The sequence below is a fragment of the Vulpes vulpes genome, chromosome 12 (assembly GCF_048418805.1).
Source record: "Vulpes vulpes isolate BD-2025 chromosome 12, VulVul3, whole genome shotgun sequence".
NCBI classification, from domain to species: domain Eukaryota; kingdom Metazoa; phylum Chordata; class Mammalia; order Carnivora; family Canidae; genus Vulpes; species Vulpes vulpes.
Window position 1 is genome coordinate 79,039,246 of NC_132791.1, and position 25,381 is coordinate 79,064,626.

The window sequence follows — 25,381 nt, forward strand, 5'->3', positions numbered from 1 at the left end:
AAGTCTTATGTTGGGAGGGCAGCTTTCTCAAGCCAGGCAGAGCCTATGTTTGCATCAGGAAGATCACATGTAGGACTCTGACATAGAGCAGTGCTCCTCAGGACCCGTAGAACACAGTTTGAAAACTACTATAATACTTGATAGAATATAGGACTGCTTTGTGAAGGAAAGATGTCGTCATTTGGCTTTTAGGGGGAATGCAGTTTAATATATTCTGTGCTAACATATAGTTTATATTTATGCCTGATTGGCTCAGTGAACTCACTTTAACAGACCAGTTGATCATGCTTTTGGAGGCATGCTCTTTATCTTGCTAATGGAAACCAAGTTGGTTTTCTACTTCCTAGAAAATATTTTTGCCTTTCACTGTTTCAACTTTTGTGACTCTTCTATGAGGAGGACTAAATGAGAACTCTCAATTCTAGCATAAAATGTTAGAGCTTAAAAATATGAAAGCCTTTCTAAATAAGATGCCAGTCATTGTTTAGAGTTAATTTCAAGGTTGCTCAGTAATTAGGAGCAGAGGACAAGTCTTGCCAAATAGTGATGCTTTGCCTCTCAAATCAGATTTGAAATAATTACATAATTATTCAGCATTTACATGGTATTTTTTGAATAAAATGCATCCCAATCATTTTTATTAGTGTTGAGGATGTACCTTGTGGGATTTCAGTGCATTTGTGTTGGTTGATGAGTGAATTGCTCTATGTAAAAGAAAACAAAACAACCTTAGGATATAACATTCCATTTCCAATTTTGAGATGCAACTTAGATTTAAGTTGAATATCTTGACTTTATAATTCATTTGCATAAAACTGTCAATGGATTCAAATGAGCCTTTGCTGATTTGTTTGCATGTTTCAGAAATAAATTTGGTGTATTGTTTAAAGCAGGTTGTCAATTTTCTCCAGGACAATTGAAGTCAAAATTTTACATGCATAAATGCTTAGATAGGGTTTTTTAATTTAGTGGAAGCATGTCTAAGAAGCTGTCAGTCTAATTTTTTTTGATAGTGTGCCCTTGGGTCCCCACTTTTCTGTGTTTTTGATGGATATCCAACTTGTAGTTTTCTTTCCTTCCACACCAAACGATTCTCCAATGCCAGCTGGGTATCCTACAATTCAACTCAATTCTGACCCTGTCTACTGGAGATAGCTTCAGGACCCACAGGTTAAGGGCTCAGTCTTACCAGACTCCCTTCCCCCACTGCAAGCACTAATCATAAATCTAGGTTAGTACCTATTCTTTTGACCCACTACTTATAGATTGGATGTTCCAACAACCTTCTCCTTGGGTTCCATTAATTTGCTAGAGTGGCTCATAGAACTTGGAGAAACATTTCACTTATCAGATTACTAGTTTATTGGGGCCCCTGGGTGGCTCAGTCAGTTAAGCATCTGCCTTCATCTCAGGTATGATCTCGCAGTCCTGGGATTGAGCCCTGCATTGGGCTCCCTGCTCCGTGGAAAGTCTACTTCTTCATCTCCCTCTGTCGCTCCTCCTGCTTGCACGCTCTTTCTCTGTCAGGTAAATAAATAAAATCTTAAAAAAAAAAAAGATTACTAGTTTATTATAAAAGGAAGTGACCCAGCCAGATAGAAGACATGCATAGGGCAAGGTGTGGGGAAAGGACATAGAGCTTCCATGACCTCTCTGAGTGCACCACTCTTCCCCAAATCTCTATGTGTTCACCAGCCTGGAAATGCTCCAAACCCTGTCCTTTCGGATTTTTGTGGAAGCTTCCTTATATTGTCATGATTGATTAAATCATTGGTCATAGTGGCTCAGTTGGTTAAGCATCTGCCTTCTCAGGTCATGATCCTATTGTCCTGGGTTTGAGCCCCACATCAGGCTTCCTGCTCAGCTGGGAGTCTGCTTTTCTTTCTCCCTCTGCTCCTCCCTGCCCTGCTTGGACTTTCTCTTTCAAATAAATACAATCTTAAAAAAAAACATTGGCCATTGGTGATTGACTTAACCTGCAACTCCTCTCCCCTCCTTGGAGGTTGAGGTACAAAGTTGAGACTGAAATTTCCATCTTCTAATCACATGGTTAGGCCCCCTGGCAACCAGCCCTCATCCTTAGGCCACCTAAGGGCTTTCCAGCTGTCATATCATATCAAAGACACCTTAATGCTCTCTTCACTTAGCAAATTACAAGAGTTTTAAGAGCTGTGTGCCTGGAATGTGGATGAAGACCAAATATATATTTCTTACTGTAAATCACAACTTCACAGTGGGGATACTGTAAATGATAGTACATAATAATTGTACCTCTCAAGAATTTCTTTCTAAAAAGAGGAACCAATATTAGAATTGTGGCTCCTGTAGAATACTTGGAAACCACTGGCAAAGATTTGATTTCTCTTACGTAATTATATCACAGGCTGGAGCCATGGACGTAATTGGTCATGCCCTCAAAATGGCCATTCATTAAGCACTTTCAGCTTGGAAGGAGATAACAACTACTCTGCTGGTCCAGAAGCAGTTAAAATATTAGACAAGCCAGTAGTTTGATGTTCTCTTTCTCAAATAACTGGTTCTTTGATTTCCAGATTGCTTTTCTCTTTTATAGGCACAGCCAAAGAGGAAGGTTCTGAGTTTTCTCTTGGGTTCTGTCTTGTTTATCTAGTTGGTTGGAGAACACGAGAAAAGGAAGAGAAAGTACAGTGGCAGTTGGCTGAGGACACCTGCCCTCTGGAGGATAGGATTAGCATTTAATTAGAGGTTAGAAACAAATAGAACTAAGTTCAATTCCTGCCAAGTGTATTTATTCATATGGAAAGGATCAGGAAGCTCTACAAAATGAAGTTCAGAAATAGAAAAGATGCAAAGGTTGACCATTTCACCATTTTGGAAAAGCAAAAGTGAGTTTGTGTTAGTAAGTACTTTAACAGGGAAAACAGAATATAAACTGCTACCATCTGGTTCTGCTTCTAATTGATCACACCCAGGTTCAGGGCTGGTTTTTGCACTAGATTCTGCACCTGGGGAAGTCAAGAAGAATTTGAAGTGTTCAGAGAAGGTCAAGAGTACTTTCATGTTGGATGGTAATATTATCAGTAAGGGTAAAAGAAACCACCATTTATTGGTCTGAAAAACAGGAGGCTAAGCACTAAATGAATACATCTTCAGATGTTGCAGGAGAGGAATTTGACTTAATTCACGTTCCTAATGGCAGTAGAATTACACAGAATCATATTTGAATGGATCCTTGGGGCTTCTCATCTAATATGTTACTTTATGCAGGAATCCCCTAGATAACACTCCCCAGTAGGTAGCCATTCATTCACCTTCAGGTGGCAGACAGTCTAGCACCACTCGGGCAGTTCCATAAAAATTTGAGGCTTTTAATTTATGGAGTCTGCATTCACATAGCATCTCCTTTGTTCCAGGTCCTGATCTTTAGAGCCAAAGAGAATATCATCTCTTCTCTCTCCTGCAAGTAGGCAGACTTCTGGGTAGTTTGAGGCCAGTTGCCATATTCCTTGCAAGGTTTTTTCAAGGTAAGCACTAACACTACTTATTTTTTTTTTTCATCTTTGTCATATGCTTGATTTATCTCTCCTCTTGATCTTTCTTCTTTAAACAAATTTCAATATGTCAATGTGTTTTTAAAATTGTAGCACAGATGGGGCGCCCGGCTGGCTTAGTCAGTGGAGCATGCAACTCTTGATCTCAGGGTTATGAGTTCAAGTCCCATATTGGATGTAGAGATTACTTATAAATAAAAAATCTTTAAAAGAATTGTATCACAGAGAACTGGCATACTATAGGGGGAAACAGGGCCTCAGCTTCTTTATACTGTATCTGCTGTTAAGGAAGTGTAAGGTGACATTGCATTTATGACAGGCACATACCTCTGAGTGCACAGACACATGAAAATCTTGGTTATTTAAGTTACAAAATTATTTACTCTCATGACACTGCAGCTCCCCATTTTATTTTAAGAAGTGTAGAATATTGGGGCTCCTGAATGGCTCAGTTGGTTGAGGGGCAACTCTTGATTTTGGCTCAGGTCATGATCTCAGGGTCCTGGGATCAGTGCTCAGCAGGGAGTCACATTGTCCCTTCTCTCTCCCTCTTCTCCCCCTCCCTCTCTCTCAAATAAATAAATAAAATCTTAAAAAAATAATTTTAGAATATCATGTTAATTTCCCAAAGCTGTTGTAATAACTTAACACAGATTTGGTAGCTTCAAAGAATAGAAATCTATTCTCTCACAGCCTTGGAGACCAGAAGTCTAAGGGCTGCATTCCCTCAAGAAACAGTCTCTTCCTGGCCATTTGCACTTTCTGGTGCCATCAGCATTCCTTGGCTTGTGTCTGCATGTCTGCATCTCTCTCTCTTCTTTCTTTCTTTCTTTCTTTCTTTCTTTCTTTCTTTCTTTCTTTCTCTTTCTTTCTTTTTTTTTATTTTATTTTATTCATGAGAGACACAGAGAGAGAAGCAGAGACACAGGCAGAGGGAGAAGCAGGCTCCATGCAGGAAGCCTGATGTGGGAGTCAATCCTGGATCCCAGGATCATGACCTGAGCTGAAGGCAGATGATGAACTGCTGAGCCATCCAGGCATCCCTGGAGGCCATAAGTTTGAAATTAGTAACCCTGGACCAAAATCAAGGCCTTGGCATGATTGTGCTCCTTCAAGAAGCTCTAGGAGAAAACCCATTCCTTCCTTCTTCTGGCCTCTGGTAGCTGCCGGCAGTCCCTGGGTTCTGACAGCATCTTTTTGATCTCTCCCTCCGTTGGCACAGTGCCTCCTTCTATTCTGTGCTATTATTCTCCTCTGCCTCTGTCTTACTAAAATCCTTGTGATGGCACTTAGGATAAGTGGGTAATCTCACATAATCCACACCACTATCCTCAATATAATCACATTTGCAAAGAGCCATTTATCTAAATATGGTTCCAGGTCTTCAAATGTGGATGTCTTTTGGGGGCTATTTTCCAGCCTATAATAAAACCATCATGTTCAGCCCCCCTTTTTTTAACTCCATCCCCCCACCCACTCACCCTTGTACAACCCTTTGTTTGTTTCCCAGAGTTAGGAGTCTCTCATGATTTTTCTTTCTCTAATTTTTGCTACTCAGTTTCCACACTTCCCTTATGGTCCCTTTCACTATTTCTTATATTCCACATATGAGTGAAACCATATCATAATTGTCTTTTTCTGATTGACTTATTTGACTCAGCATAATACCCTTCAGTTCTATCCATGTCAGTGTAAATGGTAGGTATTCATCCTTTCTGATGGCTGAGTAATATTCCACTGTGTAATATATATATATATACACACACACATCTTTATCCATTCATCTGTCAAAGGACATCGTGGCTCCTTCCACAGTTTGGCTATTGTGGACATTGCTGCAAGTGTCCTGTTGTTTCACTACATCTGTAATCTTTGGGGTAAAACCTAGTAGTGCTATTTCTGGGTCACAGGGAAACCTCCTTTTTGTACAAAGAAAGAAACAGAAACTCTGAGAGATAAGTCAGTCTGTGGGAATGGGTTTATATCCTTAAGACAAATAGCTGGAGCAAGAAGACTCCTTCCAGACTGCTGTAGTGGAAGAAAACGATGCTTAATTCCTTGCCCATGATTTACACAGTTGATACTGGGAGGAAGTAAATATATAATGCTAAGATGATTGTTATTAAATTTTGCTATATTTTGACTTTTTGTTCTAATCTGTTCACTATATCAGGTTTTCTCAGCAGTGGCACTGGTGACATTTGGATTGGAAAATTCTTCCTTGGTTGATGGAAGCAAGGGTGGGGCTGTCCTTTGTATTGTAGGATGTTTATCAGCATCTCTGGCCCTACCTACTAGATATTGGTAGCACCACTTTCCCTTTTCCCTGATCCCTGAGTTATGGAAACAAAAAAAATATATCTTTCAGACATTACCAAAATGTCTTTCGGAGGAGGTACAAAATCCCCACCAGTTGAGAAGATATGGACTTGTATGGAAATGCTAGGATTCAAGGTATTCTTTTTTTATTTTAACCTTATTATCTGCCAATTTGACCAATAATCATTTTCTGTAGCCAAGTATTAAAATTTAAATGTAATAATATTAGAAAAAGGACAGGACTATCATTAAAGCACTGCAGATCACCATTACCTTCTTCTTGATGGACCATAAGTCTACTTTTTGAAACCAGCTGTCAATCCCTCTAATATTATCACCATCTAGTTTACCTTATTCTAAGGGTATTCTGAGAATGTTTGTAAAGTGACTTGCTGAAATCCAGGTCCTAGTCATAACACATTTTAATGCAAATTATTTAGGCTAAGGGGATAGAATAAATTCAACAAATCTTTGGTCTGTTCTGGGACTGAGTAATTATGGTGAAGTTTTTTTTTGTTTGTTTGTTTTTGAAGAGCACACAAATCATACTATTCCTCATCTGTTCTAGAGTCCTTTGGTGCTTAAATTTGAACTTACCAGTTTATGTTTGTGGAATCAGCCTTTCTCCCTTCCAAATATTTTTCCATTCCCATTCAAAATATTTGTCTATTCCCATTCTTTTGGTACTTAAATTTTAATCCTTTAGTGCATGATTCCTAAAAGATTGGTAACCATAGATCCAAGATCCTGTCTACAGTTTTTCTTAACACCTGAACATACACTATGTATCTTTAATTCTACTTCTGTATTTTTTTTAAGATTTTATTTATTTATTCATGAGAGGTAGAGAGCGAGAGAGAAAGAGAGAGAGAGAGAGAGATAGGCAGAGACACAGTCAGAGGGAGAAGCAGGCTCCATGTAGGGAGCCTGACTTGGGACTCCATCCCTGGTCTTCAGGATCACGCCCTGGGCTGAAGGCGGCGCTAAACTGCTGAGCCACACAGGCTGCCCTCTACCTCTGTATTGATCTCTATCTGTATGTAGGAGACTTTAACATCTTGGAATCAGTAAAAGGCTTTTGTAGAATCTCCTCCATGATTAAAACCTTGCCTCTAGGTGCCAGAATTACATATCCAACTGTCAATTTAACATTTTCACTTGGATATCTCAAACATTATTCAAATTATCTTGAACTCCTGATATCCAACTGTGGTCTTCTTTGCTGGATCTTAGCAGCAACCTTTTTTTAAAAAAATATTTTATTTATTTACTTGACAGAGAGAGCACAAGCTGGGGGAGTGGCAGAGGGAGAAAGAGAAGCAGACTCCCCAGTGAGGAGGGAACCCAACGTGGGGCTTGACCCAAGGACCCTGAGATCATGACCTGAGCTGAAGGCAGATGCTTCACTGACTAAGCCACCCCTTTCCATATCAATTTTAGAATAAACTTGTTTATGTCTATGAAATACCTTGGTGAGATTTATATGGAAATTGCATTACATCAATAGATCAATTTAGGGAGAAGACTTATTACTATGTTGAGTCTACCAATCCATGAACAGTATTTCTCTCCAGGTGGGCTTGCTTTGATTTCTTTCATCAACATTTTGTAATTTCTTTTCCAGATGGATCTTGTACTTATTTTGCTAGGCTTATACTTAAGCATTTCATCTTCTTTGAAGAGATTTTTAAATAATACTGTGTTATAAAATTTCACTTTCTTCATGGTCATTGTATGGTATAAAAATGTGATTGATTTTTGAGTGTTGCTCTTGTATGTAGAGAATTGTGACAATGCCTTTTCCTGAATTTATGTTTTTTCACCAACTGGATTATGAAGGCCTTTGGGCACTATATGTTTCTATGCTATACAAACAGTAGGGGCTTTATACATATTTATGTGTGAGATGTCCAGCACCATTAGTCCTGTGATCTGTGACTCAGTCATGTTTAATAAGACCTCACTTTTATTCTTCTACCTTTTCCTTTTTCCTGAAAGAGCTAATTGACAATGCATTTGTCTACATGCCCAAACTCCTGTTTTCCCTTGGTGTGCAGTGCACTGAATCTATTTGGAATAGTTCTCATTTATTTACAGCTTCAAGAGAGCAGTGTCTTAGCACAGATTGAAATTGGGATTTAATTAATGTCTTTACACAGTACTTGGATACAAACCTCTTTAACTACCAGAGAAATACCTATATATCTGATTCCATTTAGACTCTTTAGCAGGTACACAAAGTGCTAGAAATAGTTTTTTTTTCCCTTCTGTGTGACACAGGCAATAATTAAAGTTTAAAAGCTGTGTATTGGCTCTTTTTCATAGTTCACTTGGCATTAATTGTGTTTCTATGCTTTTGCTTTGGTTGAGGACTTTCATTTAGTACTTTCTATTACTTGTGCCATGTGTTTGTACATATATCATATTTTTCAAGCATTTTTCAAACACCATCTTTCCACAGTCTCTACAAAAGATAATTAATACCTGGCAGGATACAAATGAGAAAGAGAATAGATGTGGGTGAACAAACTCAACGATTTAAAGTTAATAAGCAGAAGAAGAAGAAGCGGTAACAATCTTTTCAGGATACTCAGGACAGCAGCTTGGAAATGATTAATAAAATCTAATGATATTATCTCCAACTTTACTAAAGCTGCATATTCTGCAAATACATGTAATCAAAAGTTAATATCGAATTTTGTCAAAATAGAGACTAATATTACTGGGTGATAAAATCCAAAATGTTATTGTGGTTTGCTGAGACTGCATTAATATAATAATACATGTGAAGAAATACAGTAGATAAATCAGGAAGTCATAATCCAGAGACTAAGGGATAGTAGAATATACTACCCCTAAATATGCTACTTTGTCATGTGGGTTATTTTGGTTTGAAGGCAATCAAGGCCCAGCAGACCTAGGAAGAATTTCTTACCTCCACCTTACCTGCCCAGAAGATTTTAGATACAGACCTGTATAAGGAAGAGAGCTATTACAAGAGATCATTTTTATATCAGAAAGACTAATTTGCATGGTTTGGCAGGCATTTGTTTACCACACATTTACTTTTCCTGTGACTTATTTTTCTTCTGTTGAACTCTAGGTCACTACTCTCTTCTTAACTCGGGATGGCACACACACCTCAACTGCCAAACTGCCTTTGAGTCTCGTGTCATTGTGAGAATCTCGTATATATGTAATTAAATTTGTTTTTCTTCTGTTAATCTGTTTTGTGTCAATTTAATTATTATATCAGCCAAAGAACCTAAAAGGCAAGAAGGGAACATTTTTTCATCTCCACAAGACCGTGTTCCCTAAAATAAGAGCCTCTTCCTCCTGATAAATCAGAAAGAAAGAGGGACAATTATTTAAATATCAAACATTCAAGATAAAGTGTAGGTCAATTCAATATGACAACTGTGTATTGAATCTTTGGTATATCCCATGACCCATAGTATAGACTGGGGAAGGAAAGAGGCATAAGGCACAGCTCTTCCTCTAGGTGTGTTGAAACCATGACTTTCCCTGTAGATTGCTTAGGGATATATCTTGAAGGCAGGGCACTCAAGTTCCAAGCATTTAGAATCTGCAATATCAAGGATAATCAGACTGAAAACAACTATGCTAAACAAAATCAGATATTCCTGAGATGCCTCACATTAATAATAAATGAAGGGAAGTTAAAAAACAATAGTCATTGTGAACCTTAAATTCTGAATATCAATCAGATTCATGTACTTTCAAAACCCTTGTCATAAGCACCAGAATCAGCACAACATGAACTTGATAGTACAAGTAGCAGTTCTGTGTTAATTTCTGGACCTATAAACCAGAGAATTATTTTTTTGATGGTGGCCAAAGGTAATATAATTGTGTTTTGGAGACAGATTTGAATTAGGTGGATCTTGGTATGACATTGTTAAAGTGTATTAAATTTGTACCTTTTAAGATTTGACAGATAAGACAAGCAGGGCAAGAGTATTCTATTCCAGTGGTTTTCTGATTGGATCCAAATGGAAATGCTCAGGTGAAACAGTCACTCAATGGACAGGATCTTTCAGGTTGCTGAGCCTCTACTTTGTATGGAGAAACAAAGGTAAGTCATGACTGATGCCTTCAAGAAGTTAAAATTCAGTAGCGTAGACAGATTGATGTGTGAGGATTCCAGCTCCAGATTAAAAGTATAGATGTGATTCTTTAGGCCTGGCTAAAGTCAATTACAGAGGCCTTCTATGGCTGGCCTCAGGGAGAAGTTGTCCTCACCATGCCCAGCTTGGGGCACAGCCAGGGCACAGAAGTCTGCAGGGAGTTGCAGTCATGATCTTTCACATCTTTATATTCCAACCTGCAGTACCTTCATTCTTGGTCTCTTCACTGGGCCCTTCACAGAGTCCTATAGCCTGCCCCCCACCCCAACCCCGCCCCCAGCTGCTCTTACAGGAAATGAGGGGGAGAATCTTGAAGACACTTCCCTCCCATCATTAGGCTCAGCTCATTTCTAGCCCACCTTGCTTGCCCCCTGCATCCCATGTCAGAGTCCATAAAACAAAATTCACGTGACAGAAGGACCCTCTGGTCTGCACTGGATAACTCATGTACCATTCTGTGGGTCCAAATGGAACAGGAGTTGATGACTTATACTATTGCAGTAAGTGATTAAGGGCTTGATGCCTTCATTTTTGTCTTGTTTTATAGGCTGCTTCTACACCTGACAGCTCAGCTGGGTCTCTCCCAGCTCAGCTGAGCTCCCCAAAATGTGGATACAAGTACAACAGAGTAAGAGACATATAAGGGCATGGCAAAGAGCTCTGAGAGTCCAACAAGTGGAGAAAAGGGACAGCCGAGGAGGTTATAGTTCAGTGTGGGCTTATAGGTGTGTGCTGGAAACAAAAATACTCCTGGCCTTGGGGCTTAAACTCCACAGCCCATCAGGAACCTGCAAAGAGACCATGTGGAAGACATCAGCAAGTGGTGGCAGCAGTGAGGCTGGTTGCCTAGGCAGGGGCCACCTGGACTTCATTCCCCCATGGAGTTCCTGAAAATAGAAGAAAAACAGATTCATCTATTCCCATTTGAAATGATAAGATTTACAAAAATAGTACCTCTAGAGGCCACGTTATCATTACCTAAAATACCTTCACCTTCCTGTCATCTCTGAGTAGGACTGTTGCTGCTTGGCTTTAGGAGACGTCAGAGAATAAAGTCCTTGCTCATTCACTAGCTGCTTTGTCGATTTAGTTTTCAGCTTGTCATGTTTGGATCATTTGGCTGACAAATTTATTTATTAAAAATAAAGTGAAATTTGTCATGATTTTATTGACCTTGCTGACAATCAGACCGTCCCATTAACAGCAGAAAGGTCCTTCTTCTGGGCAAACAGGACACTGTGACAGAACCTCCAAGTCCCAAACATATTTATCTACTATGGCATTGTACGCTGTGTACACAGGCGGGTGGAACTGGAGGAGCCCTGTGCTAGACTCCAATAAGAGACAATTGACATGGCGGTTAAGGTCATGGGCCAATGCAGGCTATCTAGGCTTCCAGCCCCACCAGTTACTAGCTGTATGAGCATGTAACAATGTTACATGTTCAGTGTTCCTCAGCCTCAATTTCCCCCTTCCGTAAATGGAGATAATACTAGTACTTACCTCATAGGATTGTGGAGATGACTATGTGAGTTGATCAGTGTAATCCGGTCTTTAGAATGGGCTAGAAGAAAAGAGACACGTGGTTGCAGAAAGAGTTTGGAGAGACAGACCTATGTGTGTTGGGTAGTGGCTCAGCACCTAGATTTTTAGAGCTAGAAAAGTTAGCAGTGACAATAGTCAGATTGCCGGAGGCGAGAGGAGCTGGGAGGGAGGGATAAGGAGTGAATATCATTTGGGTGATCTGGACTCCTTTCTTAAAATGTCAGGGTTTCAGGAGAGATGGGAAATAATTACAGCTTCCGGAAACAGTGCTATTCAGAGAAGATTAGGACAGAAGAGGCTTGTTTTGAAGACAAGAGAGTAATGATCAAATGGAGGTAGATTTACTATGTTAGGGAACAAGAATAATTTTAAATAACAATTTTTAAAAGATTTTCAGTTTTTTTATCATTTTCAAAATTTTTAGCGTGTATGTTTTCAAACATACACAAGAGTACAGACAATCTATAATTACCCATCACCCAGCTTTGGATAGTTACCAGTATTTTCCAAAATTTGTTTCATCCATTCCCCACACAGGGAAGAAAAACTTGCCAAAACATTCTGAAACACGTTCCAGATATCATGCATCATGTCACTCATAATAATTTAGTATGTACCTCTGCACTGATAAGGACCTTTGTTTTCATAACCATAATGCTATTATCAGACTAAAAAAAATAACATCAACTTCTCACTGTCATCTAATAGCCTATATTTGAAATTGTCCCCAGTTGTCTCCAAATGTCTTTCCATATAGAGCGTGCTCTAATTGGCATCAACATGAGTCTGTATGCTGCATTTGATTATGATTTCTTTTACATCTCTTTCAATCTGCAACAGCCCTTCCCTGACAATCCTTTTCTCCCATGCCATTTATTAGTTGAAAAAATTCAGCCATTTATATTGTAGAATGCCTCCCATTCTGGATTTGACTGATTATTTCCTTTTTGTGTCATTTAATTTGTTGAAAGGCAGGACGCCTGGGTGGCTCAGTGGTTGAACATCTGCCTTCGGCTGGGGTCATGATCCCACAGTCCAGGGATCGAGTCCCACATCGGGCTCCCTGCATGGAGCCTGCTTCTCCCTCTGCCTGTGTCTCTGCTTCTTTCTCTCTGTGTGTCTCTCATGAATAAATAAATAAGATCTTTAAAAAAAAACTTGTTGAAAGGCAATGCATGATGGTATAGATTCTGAGATGAAATATTTTTCTCCCTCTGAGATGGAAGCAAGAGAAACAAATGATTGATGTGAAGAGGGGAGCAATGTGCATGTCACATCAAAGGGCTTACATCACTTTGGCGAAATGGAATGTGAGCTTCTTGTTGAACAAAGAATAAGAGGGGCTGTGACCAGGAGTTGAGGGCAGAATCTTTGAAATACAGTGTGGGGGAATGTGACTGGGAGTCAAATTGGGGTGTATTAACTGTTTACCCAGGAATAATGAGAACGAAACTGAGGTTGATTAACATTGCTCTGTGTACAAACAGTCCACCTGTTTTCTTGGCTTGCTTCATCACTAGTTGGTGGACTCCGGGATTAGAGTGTACCAAGGGTTGATGAGTGCCAAGATGGGACAGTTGAAGAATTGGACAGATTTGTAGGAATCAAGGGGGCAGCTGAGCAAAAGGCTGAAGTGGACCAGCTAGGAAGGATTTTGTGCTAACAGTGCTGGTGGGCTATGCAAAAAGAGGAGATGAGAAATATGGTGGCCAGAAGGTCTCACAGTTTGTGGAATGTCTTCAGATGCATATGCAGCTGATGGTGGGTGACCGAAGCTATGGGTAAATGATACAAGGATGAAAGGAAAAAGTGTGGGCAGCACAGACCTAGGCCCCACTCTCACTTTGCTACTACCTTGTTGCGTGACCTCAGGAACATTGTTTAATCACTCTAAGCTTCCATTTCCTCTCTCATAAAATGCATTCATCAGTATAAGCCCTGACAATTTTGTTTTCTAACAAAAGTGTTGTAGTGTTAAAAAAAAAAAAAAAGATTTTATTTATTTCAGAGAGAGAGAGAGAGAGAGAGAGAGAGAGAGCAATCATGAGCCAGGTGGAGAGTGGGGAGGGGCAGAGGGAGAAGCAGACTCCCCACTGAGCAGGAAGTCTACCAAGGGGCTCTCTCCAAGAACCCTGAGATCGTGACCTGAGCTGCAAACAGATGCTTAACTGAGCACCCAGGTGCCCCCTGATTGAAACTTTGATAGCTGAGGCATCCATTTAAAAGGGGCATCCAGTTCAAAGATGGCTGTGTATAAACACATTGCCAGCCACACAACTAGTAAAGAGCCACGTCATCTCCCCCAGCAAAGGCTCCTTTGTTTAAGTTTGTTAATTCTGATAACAGACCATTTGGGCCACTTGTTTTTGTTTTTGTTTTTTCCTCCCTCTCTTTAAATTCCTGGTCTTATATTTTAAATACACCAGGAAAGAGTGAGCCCACCACCCGTGAGCCCCCACTGTGGACCCCAAACCCCAATAAAAGCAGAATCTCGGAGCACATGCACTTTCTCTACCTGTGACCTCCATGGGTGGCTCTAGGTGTGCTGTGTAATTTCTAGGTTTTATAAGAAATAAACCTTACTTTTTCAAAGTTTCCTAATGGTCATTGCTGAAGGGCATCTTACAATCATAAGAAGAGGTGATGTGGGAGAAAAAAGACAAAAGAAAAAAAATAAATTTCCTTACAGCCCACTGACATATCCTTGAAACAGGCACATTGACCTTCCTTTATGAATTCAGCTGCCTTGATGTTGACACTTTGCTAAGGGCAAAAGGCAAGCTTAGCCCAATCCCCTAGGGCCCTATAAGTCTACTTTAACATATAAGAATTCCTTTAGAAATTTCCCTTATCTCTACCCCCTCCCCAAGATGTATGTTGGCATTTGTCCCCCAAGCATATGGCCCACTGATATACATCTGAAGCGTCTCATGACTGGGGTTTTACTAGACAGTAATAAATGACCTTTTCCTAGCAACAGGTAGCACCCTCAAGGTTCTGAAAACCTTGACTAGAGACTTACACTCTCTCTGACCCTCTCCCAACTTGAAAGTATGTAATGGGCCACTCCTCACAACCCCAGTGCAGCTCTTCCTGCCCATAGGTCCTGTCCCTGTGCTTTAATAAAACCACCTTTTGGCACCAAAGATGTCTCAAGAATTCTTTTTTGGCCATCGGCTCCAGACTCCAACATTTTCTGCATCAGAAGCATCAATAGCTGTGACCTAATAAGCACTCACAAACAGCTATTTCTAGAATTGAGGAGGTCAGGGAATCATGAGGTCAGTGTGTCTTGCATCCTAAAGATGTAGGCTGTGGGGCAGCCCAGGTGGCTCAGCAGTTTAGCACTGCCTTTAGCCCAGGGCATGATCCTGGAGACCCGGGATCGAGTCCCACATCAGGCTACCTGCATGGAGCCTGCTTCTCCCTCTGCCTGTGTCTCTGCCACTGTGTGTGTGTGTGTGTGTGTGTGTCTCATGAATAAATAAATAAAATCTTAAAAAAAAAAAAAGATGTAGGCTGTGTGTTTAAGGATTATTGTCCACTAGAAAGTCCATTAGTACTTTTGGAGAGAAATCCAGTAGATTAAAAAAAAATTAATAACTCTAAATAACAATTATCCGTGCCAAATTAGGCAATTAGAAATATAATAAAGCTAAAAAAAGACTTGTTTTCACACCTATCCTCAAACATACATACAATGCACCCATCCACATGGTATTCATGCCTACAAGCCCTTCATGTTTTAATGTGTTCCAGACAGATGATCATTGTTTTATAATCTCTGATTTATAACCATGCAGTCAATAATTAGGTATTCTGGCTGGGTGAACCAGATATTCATGAATCTAATCAAGGCTGTTTTTAAGTAAAACACATTGAACCAAGCCTGCTTTCAGATTCCATTCTCCTATCTTTCAGTAGTCACAGTCTAGCTGAGAAATTCAGAAGAGCCTGTTTGTGGTAAAATTTCGCTGAATATCAGCATATATGGGAAGCTACCTCTATGGTAGCTCCCTATATGGGAAGCTATATGGGATAAGATAAACAATGAGCAGAATGCCTTGCTCTTTGGAAAGAGTTAATGGGGAGTAGTGAGATGAACTCACCAGTTTCCAACTCAAGCATTTTTTTGAAATATTGAAAGACTGATCTGCAAGTTTATGAATACAAATGTACCCGTCAGTCATCTCATAAGATTCACAAATGGCCTTGGCTGCCACTAAGTGGGTGGGAGGAGGAGAGTGCTGCTGTGTTTATGTGGTACTCGGCATTATACTGATGAAAAATGCTGGCAAGGGGCCATGTTTTCACATACTTGCGAGAATCTCCTGCCTGTGTTTTTATCTTTGGATGTTACCATGGCTACTGATGGAAAGAAATGAAAACCAAAAGGTGGAGGGAGGTAGACCGATTAGGGGGTGGAAGGAGTGCAGAAAACAATCTCAACAGCCAAGCATCTGGGAAGATTTATTGTTGAAGGTCTTGATTGCCTGTCCTGCTGCATATACTGTATATTCAAATATCCACTCAGAAGCCAGTTACCTTTTTGAATAAAGCTCCACAAAGGACACACTGGAGATCACTTGACCTGCTTCTTGTGCAACTGTCCTTATATTTCTTACAGAGTGAGTTAAGAAAGTAAGGAATCTTACCTTCAAATCTCAGCTCTGCACTTCCCAGCTACATGGCTTTGGCTGAGTTATTTCCCTTCTTGTAGTGAGCCTCATCAAGTTCTTGGGGGATCACAGGTGTGAAAGTACTTAGCACAATAGCCCGTATACTAAAGAGCACTTTGGGTCAGTTTTTATTCTACTGCATATAAAGTTGTATATGAGTTCGTTATGACAGGCCAATGCAATCCACTTGTCTGTTTCTCAGTCTTCAGGGAATTTCATGGGTGGAATCTATTTCATTAAAGTGATGTATTATGGCTAATAATAGCTGGTGAGCAAACTGTACTTCCAAATTATTTATGGGCAATTCTTGCCCCTCTGGTCAAGCCTTGGTGAGGAACAAGGCATGCTCTATCACTGCTGGCTGCAGTAGCCCTACCTTGTCCTGATACCTTTTTCAAGTTGAGTATAAATAACAGTTTTATAAATGGAGACATCTTTTCTTGGAACATCTTTCCTGTTACATGTTCTGTCACCTCTCTGATGGAGAAGAAATTAACAATAATTTTTTTTTAAATTCATTTACTTATTTGGGAGAGAGAGATTGAGAGACTGCAGAAGAAAGGGCAGAGGGAGAGGGAGACAGAATCTCAAGCAGACTCCTGCTGAGTGCAGAGCCTGAAGCGGGGATTATCTCATGACCCTGAGATCACAATCTGAGCCAAAATCAAGAGTCAAATGCTTAACCTACTGAGCCACCCAGGCGCTCTGACAATGCTATTTAAACCTAGTTTCCCTTTCAGTGGTTCTGTCAAGTGGTTAGTTAATTTTGTAATGGACTTAAATCCATTAGGAGGATTGTTTCTATTTAAAATTAGTGAAAAGATCCTTTCATAAAGTAAAGCTTGCTTTGGAGATGTGAATGCTTAACTTCCTTCATCTCAGTTTACTAGGTTATAAATGTGGGTCTTCATTGACAGTACTAAGTTTTCAGTACTAAGTGCACGAATGAACTCTGTCCAATATCTTGATCATCTTGTTAAAATAGACACAGAATGTATTCTCCTTCCCTTTACTGGAGGAGTTATCCAATGTTGTTTGATATTTATAGGTGTCTTACATTTTTGGAGAAGTAATCTAAAACATTTTGGAGAGTAAGAATTCATTGCTTCTATATATGTTTCCCCCTTACATGTAATAAAGGTTATTCTTCATCTTTCTATACTGTCTACATAATTGCTGAATTCTCCAGCTTAGGACAGTGTTTTCCTGACTGTGGGAAACCCACAACCCATTTGTGAGCCAGAAAATAAATTTGGTGGTGGCTACGAATATATTTAAAAAGTGAAATGGAACAGAATAGAAAATACCAGAGTACATTATACATGGGAAGGTTAAGTATTGCTTCTCAACATTTTACTTCAGTTATATATTTATTTATACTCTCATATGCAGATTGAGGTAGAAAAAAATTGATAGCCACTGACTTCAGAGTTGTAGTCTAAGACTAGTGGGGATGGAGAATGGAACGAGGCAAGTTTAGGCTTTTATAATGAAAATTTCACCTATCTTATGGGGTGAGAATGTATGATATCTGTAGTTCAGCAATTCTTTTTGTATTAGAATATTTTTTAAACATTTTATTTATTCATGAGAGACACAGAGAGAGAGGCAGAGACACAGGCAGAGGGAGAAGCAGGCTCCATGCAGGGAGCCTGATGTGGAGCTTGATCCCAGGACTCTAGGATCAGGACCTGAGCTGAAGGCAGATGCTTAACCACTGACCACCCAGGTGCCCCTGTATTTGAATATTTTTTAGACTTCCACGTTCCTATCAGAAATGCTGCCATCTAGCTAGTTACTGAGGCTTAAAATATCAGGGTCCTTTTTGTCTTCCTTTCTTTCTCTCTTATTTTTTTCTCTTTCTCTCTTTCTCTTATTCTTGACTTCACATCTGTTGCTGGGTAATGATGATTCCACCTACATTATCCATCACTGCTCTGTGCCCTCCCCTCATTTCTGAGCCCTGGGGAAGTCCTGGCTACTCTAACAGAATTCTCACACCTCCACATTTTCTGCTGCCCAGTGGAATTCCAGATCATCACTGTTATGCTTAAAAAGTTTAAGAGCTCCCCTGATACTTAGTCACTTTCAAATGTGTTTCCTGATATTTAAGGGCTTCATGATAATAATGCTCTCTTACTTTTCCCGTCTTCCTTGTCCCTTCCTCCTGGGACCTATACTTCAGCCAACTGGAACTTCTTGTTGCTTTCTACCCTCACCTGTGTAACTTTTCTCCACGTTGTTCTCTCTTCCTGGACATATATTTTCCGTCTGTCATTTCCCTCTTTTGCTCCCAATTACCTAAATTCATAGCTTTAACTCTTATTCATATTCATGCCCTAGTGCTTGACTTGTTTCTCCAGGTGGAAACATCCTTCCCACATTTAAACTCATTGCATTTTACCTGATTCACCTCAAGGATGTGGCTTTAGTTTTTCATGTACAGGCCTGCTCTGGCTTTAGATGAAATAATCTCCCCTCCCCCCATTTCCTATTTATTACAGTGTCTTGAAACTAGTAAGTGTTAATACATGTTTGCTAGTAAGTTATAAAGTGACACCCTTAAGGTAGTGTGTTTTGGGTCTGAAAGGGTTAAATCAGCTTCCAAAATTACCTCAGATAGTTCTAGAAATTGTTCTTTGTATGGGAAGAAAGAGAACCATAAAAATCTGGGAGGAACTGTTCTTTCACCTGCTTTCAGACACCTAAAAACACTGACAAGGCTGCTGCCTGACATATTGATTCCTTCTCAACCCCTTCACAGGAATACATAGTGACCAGTCAGTGACATATCCTTAAACATCCTGGTAAGGAGCAACCTGCCAGAGCCAACAGCAGTGCCTGCTGCAAATTTCAATGTTCTGTCTGCCTTGAACCTTTTGTGTTTTGGTTAGAGGTTTTCAAAGTATTGTCCCTGGATTAGTAAGACCAAGATTACCTGGGAACTCGTTAGAAATGCAGATTCTCTACTTCACCCCACAGCTATTGATCAGAAGTTGTGGCATGAAGCTCAGAAATCTGTGTTTCAATAAATGCTCTGAGGAATTCTGGTATGTGCTGACCTCTGAAAACTTCTGATTCACACCTCTCTCTCTTCTCTTACCCTCACTCTTTCTATAACTTGCACGAATCCTTAACACCATCACAAACTTGGGAAAAGCATTGAGTCACCCATCTCTAATCATGAATGGTTATGCATTAGAAAAAAAAAATCCAAACCAGAAAACAAAACAGTATTGCAACTATACGAAGAATAAGGAAAGCCAAAGTTCATGGAGCAAAGTTAGACACATGTAAGCAACCTATCTCATCATCCACCAGGTTTTTAAGTTACTAGAAAGTCTCTTCAAAATCTTCCTTCTTCATTTTCCTTGATCCTGGCTTTCTTTATGTAGTGCCATTCAAGATAAACTACTTCTCACTCAGCACTTTTCCCGTATTCCCTAGCTATGAAGCTGAATTCTGTTCTCCATTGCTAATTTGTAGACTATCAGCAGCATTTTAACTTGGGCGGGCTTCTGTAGACTTCCTTAGGGGTCTACTTTGCAATTAATATCATTGTTGCTACAAGGAAATGTAGTCTCTTTCAGAAGTCCAAATCACAAAGCACTGAAATGTGGCAAATTGGTGCATTGGGAACTTCCTGTGCCGGGTTGGGGGGGGTGGGAGTGGGGGGTGGGAGCTATTGTGCCTATCAAGTTCTCAGTTCCTGCATCAGATGTGAAAAATTGGCATCAAAGTATATCTTTCACTGAGAATCTTGATTAGGCACAGATAGAGCTGAGTGGGCAATAATCCATGTCAGCATTTTTTATTTTTATTTTTATTTTTTTTTGTAGGTGCAGAGAGATGTTAACTGCCTCTTGAGTGCTTCCCTGGAGAAATTTCACTTTTGAAGTTTTTCCCTTTAAATTTAATCTTTGTATCTTAGTAAATCATAAGGGCCTCTGAAAGGGACAACATTTTCAGGACTTTTTAGTTCCTTTTCTTTTTTTTTAAAGTAGGGTCCATGCCCAGCATGGAACCCAATGCAGGTGTTGAACTCACAACCCTGAGATAGATACCTGAGCCAAAATCAGGAGTCAGACCCTCAAATGACTGAGCCACCATTTTTAGTTACTTTTAAGCCTGAGTTTTTTAAAAGAGGGAGAAAATGTGAAGAAAGTGGACATCTGAGGTAGGGGATGCATTGTCTCAGGGCCTTTGCTCCTACCTGTTGTTCTCTTTACCAGAAATACTCTTTCCTTAAATCTTGGCTTTCCTTATTCTTCGTATAGTTGCAATGCTGTTTTGTTTTCTGGTTTGGATTTTGTTTTTCTAATTCATAACTACCTCTTTACCAGGAATATTCTTTCCTTAAATCTTAGTTGGGTCCTATTTAATCATTTTAGATCCCGCTTAAAAGTTGCCACTTTAGAAAGTTCTTGCCTAAGTCCTTTCTCTCAGCTCTCACATCTTGTTTCATCTTCTTCAAAACATTTATCTGGGGGCACCTGGGTGGCTCAGTGGTTGAGCATCTGCCTTCAGCTCAGGTTGTGATCCCAGGGTCCAGGGATCAAGTCCCACATGGGGCTCCCCTCAGGGAACCTGCTTCTCCTACTGCCTGTGTCTTTGCCTCTCTCTCTGTGTCTCTCATGAATAAACAAAATCTTTAAGAAACCCCCCCGCCCCCCCCAAAAAAAGAAAAGAAAAAACCCCCACATTTATCTCTATCAAAATAATTGTTTACTTGAGTGTTGTCCTCTACAACTATAATTATGAGCCTAAGAACCTCGTTTTCTCATTTTCTGCAGTTTTCCCTGTGCTCAGAATATTTTAGATTCATAGTGGATTATCAGTAACTATTTTTTAAAATTAATGAACAGAGTTGAGAAGAAATATGAGGTTGTAACCTGGAAGGGGTACTTTCTGATCTCACAGACTTTAGGCAGGTGGTTCTATCACAGAGAAGTGACTTGGAGAATTGTCTTGAATTCTGCCTGCCTTGACATTGCTTTGAGATTTTTGAACCTCAGTTTCCTTGTCTGAGGATGATAATAGCTACTTTGCAATGTTATTTCCAGGCTAGAGATGGTATACGTAAGATGTTTAGCACAGTGCTAATATCAGCTATTGCTATGAAATGTTTATTCCTTATTTTTTCTAGGACACAATCTAGTTGAACAAAGATAGCATTCTCTGTGACTTTTTATCACCAGAGTTGTAAGTGACTGATGTGTTTATCATTCTGGTACTTTTTCTGTTTTTAGTTTATTTGAAAATACCCCTTGACATAGGGGCTAGAAGTTGGTGATAGAATGTCAAAGTAATCTGAATAGTTTTCTACCTATCAAAGATACTGAATTTGTAATTACAAATGTTTCTACAAAAGGATGCTTGGGTGGCTCAGCAGTTAGGCGTCTGCCTTTGGCCCAGGGCCTGATCCTGGAGGCCCGGGGTCGAATCCCACGTCGGGCTCCCTGCATGGAGCCTGCTTCTCCCTCTGCTTGTGTCTCTGCCTCTCTCTCTGTGTCCTTCATGAATAAATAAAATCCTAAAAAAAAATGTCTCTACAAAGAATATTACAGTTGCCCATGGGTTAAGAGGTGAATTCAGTCAAACACTAACAGAAAATCTTCCAGGAAAAAAAGAGAATTTTCAACTCATTTAATGAAACTAACAAAAATTTAATAATAAAACCTTATGGGGACATTATAAGAAAGGAAAATCACTGGCAAATCTTGACAGGTATTGGGGAAGTATCCTGAAAAACAGAGAGAACAACAATTTGATATAAAATATAAAAATGATAATATACAAAGTAATATAAAAATTGATATTATATTAGGCTAAACTTGTTTAATTCCAGGAGTGTGAGATTCATTTAATATTATTAACTCAATCAGTGTAACTCACCACATTAATATAGAAAAACATGAAGTCAATTAAACAGTTGCAGAAAAGTATATGATAAAATCCAGCACCTATTCATAATAAATCTCTTAGCAATATATGAATAAAGGGAAATCTCTTAATCTAATGTATGCCTAAAAAAGCTGACAGCAAAAACATAATACAATTTTTTTTTGGATATTAAGCATAAGAAAGATACCAGCTATCACCACCTCTATTCAATATTTTACTGGAGAGCATAGCCAGGTTTGTGGGGGTGGGGTGGGGGGGGGTGGAATAAATCAAGAAAGAGAAACAAAAGTTGTAAGGATTAGAAAGTAAGAAATAAAATGATCATTAATTATGAATGATGTGATTGTGAGTAGAAAATACTAAGCACTGTACAATAAATAACTTGAATTAATTAATTTGGCAAGTTTTTTGATAGAAGAACAGTAAAAATCAATTATATTCCTATATTGTACTATCGTATAGGAAAGTTTTTAAAAGTTGCATAGCCCAATGTGGATTGGCAGTGACAGGGTTTCGGGACTTCTCCACAAATTACTCCAGACTACAAGTGTCTTCCATTATATCGTTTTACCTACCTTATAGGGACTGTCTTTTTCTGCATGTAGCTGACATGTGGGGAGAGAGCATGAGGTCATGGCTGGGAGGTCTTTATGGGCCAGGCTTGGAATTGACAATATTCCATTGACTACAACACAGTGATTGGTTGTTTGGCTAAGAGGGAAAAAAACTGAATTTTGATCTACATGTAGCAGTTTTTACTATAACTTATGTTTATAATTTCTTTATTAGATAGATTATCTGTGGGTATCAGGGAGAAAAAAACATATTGTTCCTGAATGCTTTGAAGAAAGAGAAACTTTTTCCTGGCTCCCTGCCTCTATATCACTTCTCCCATAAGACTCTAATTCCAGTTCTAACAATAACCAAGTTTTCGGGAGGAGGTGAATGAATTTGTGGGCTACATTCTTTATTTCAGAAAGAAAGGAAAGCTACTTCTATGTGACAGTTACTATGTATAGATTTGGTTCATTGGATAGTAATTCCACAGTGGCAGAAACATGGATGAATGTGTTGCTTTGTTTTTTTTTTTAATGTCTTGAGACTGCATTTGCAGAGTGAAACCATATGTTACCTATTCCTGCCTCTAATACTGAATGAATTAGCTTGTGATAGCGTTTCCTGAGCTAATGAGGCAAACATTTTCTTGGATTCAGCTGGAGAAGAAATCTTTATTACTGTTGCTTCAAGCATAAGGAGAGCAGTGAGAATAACATTATCAACATTTGGTGAAGTAGCCATCATACTTAGGGAGATAAGTTTTTCAGGAATAACTGTATTGAACAGTAAGAATGGAGAATTGTCATTTTGTGGTAGTCACTACAAAAATTCATGAGCAATTTAAAAAGTCTTAGAATGGGAGAGAGAGAAGAAAATGGTAAGATGGAGCTCAATAAAAGAGAATCTATATAAAGCTTTGGAAATAGATTGTTGAATAAGCTATTAGATTTCAGTCTTATTTTTTAATCTCTGGGTGTAGCTTATTTTTCTCATTTTTGAAATAAAGGTGTTGGAATGAAAAAAATCTACGTGATCTTTCCTAGTTTTAGAACTACATGATTCTTGGTCAGTGTTCCAGTTAATAAATGATGGGAGAAACAAAAATGATATGGGTTGTTAATGTTACTTATGAATAAGCTGGTTCATTAAAGCTGGTAGACTAGGGGATGGCCATTTATTACATCTACAAACCCTCTATTTTAAAATGAATCAGAATGTGGCAGTTTTACACTGCTGGCACACAGGTTGGAGGTCAGGGCCACAAAGCAGCTGGATGGTATATCCTAGAGAAGGGAAATACCCAGTGAGGAGGGAACTACAGATAAGGAGCCTAAAAATATGTGTATAATTTCCCCTAAGTATTCAGCCAGCTTCTCAGCTGCACTTGTATGGGGTGAATCTCAAAGAAAAAACAGAGAAATAACAGCTGGGAGTCGAAAGAGCTGAGTAGAGATTTCAGCAACAATTAGGTACTGGGAAAAAAAGAGATTCAAGTTTGTGTCCCCCAAGATAAACATCTTGGTAACTCTTCTGGCCTTAATATTGGGACCCTGGAGGCTCTAGAAGTAATGACCACATTTCAAAAGTGAAGCATGTTTTAGGAGTTTTGTACCAATAAGAAGCAAAGCTAAAGTAACTGCACTCTCATACAACCTAAAACAAAGGCTTGGCAGGATCAGGGGATATGCTGGTATGCTACCTGCCTGTACAACAAAATGAGACAGCAGCAACCAGAACGGAACAACAACAGAATGAATAAACAAAAATCGCAACACACAAACTCAAAATCTTAACCTTTTTTGGAGAAATATATAATCTAGGTCCTGAACAGGATTTTATCCACAATATCAAGGAGGTGATACACATTTATGAGGCATACTAAAGGGAAAAGCAAGAGTTAAAACACAGATAGCAAGAAAAGGTACATGGGTGATAAAGTTATTTGAGGTATCAGATATAGTTAAAATAGCTGAGTAATATGTTTAAGAATATGAAGGAAAAGATGGACAAAATAGTAAAAAATATAGAGATTTTATTTATTTTTTTTTTAAAAAGATTCATTTAGAGAGAGAGCATGTGCACATGAGCAGGGGGAGGGGCAGAGGGAGGAAGAGAGAGAATCCCATGCAGACTCCTCGCTGAGTGCGGAGCTTGATGTGGGACTCAGTCTCAGGATCCTGAGATCATGATTTGAGCTTAAACCAAGAATCAGATGCTTAACTGAGCCATTCATGTACTCCCAAAATATGGAGATTTTCAACAGAGAATTGGAACCCATAAAAAGAAATAAATGAATATTCTAGAACTGGAAGATAAAAATACAGTGTTTGTAATTAAGAATTTCTCTGATGGGTATAACAATAGACTGGAAACAGCAGAAGATAACATATAGTGAACTGGAGGATATGTTTGGTCTAAATCCTATTACATGTTTCTTTGTGGAAATTCATGAGCTAGTTATAAAATATCTATGTAACTAAGACAATTTTGGAGGATACCTCTATCAGACAGCAGAACTTCTTACAAGGCTACAGTAATTATTATTTGATATTGGTACAAAGAAAGATCTGCATGCAGTAGACACTTGACTTATTATAAAAGTGGCACTTCAGAGAATGGTTTCTCCATTGGATAGTGCTGGGCCAGTTTGAAATTCACATGGAAAAAAGTGAAACTTGATCCTCACTGATATAATAGC

At 39.2% G+C, this 25,381-nt stretch overlaps 1 long non-coding RNA gene across 3 annotated transcripts in view; it reads left to right on the forward strand.

Moving 5' to 3' along the window:
- Nucleotides 1-25,381, forward strand: part of LOC112920502 (uncharacterized) — a 203,163-nt gene that overhangs the window by 40,827 nt on the left and 136,955 nt on the right. For 2 of the 3 annotated variants that reach the window (XR_011995666.1, XR_011995667.1), the window contains 4 exons: nucleotides 3,393-3,503; nucleotides 8,953-9,045; nucleotides 9,799-9,945; nucleotides 10,545-11,150. This is a non-coding gene — a long non-coding RNA (uncharacterized lncRNA). Of the gene's footprint in view, nucleotides 1-3,392; nucleotides 3,504-8,952; nucleotides 9,046-9,798; nucleotides 9,946-10,544; nucleotides 11,151-25,381 lie in introns of those variants that run through there. The other variant, XR_011995668.1, reaches the window with a different exon arrangement.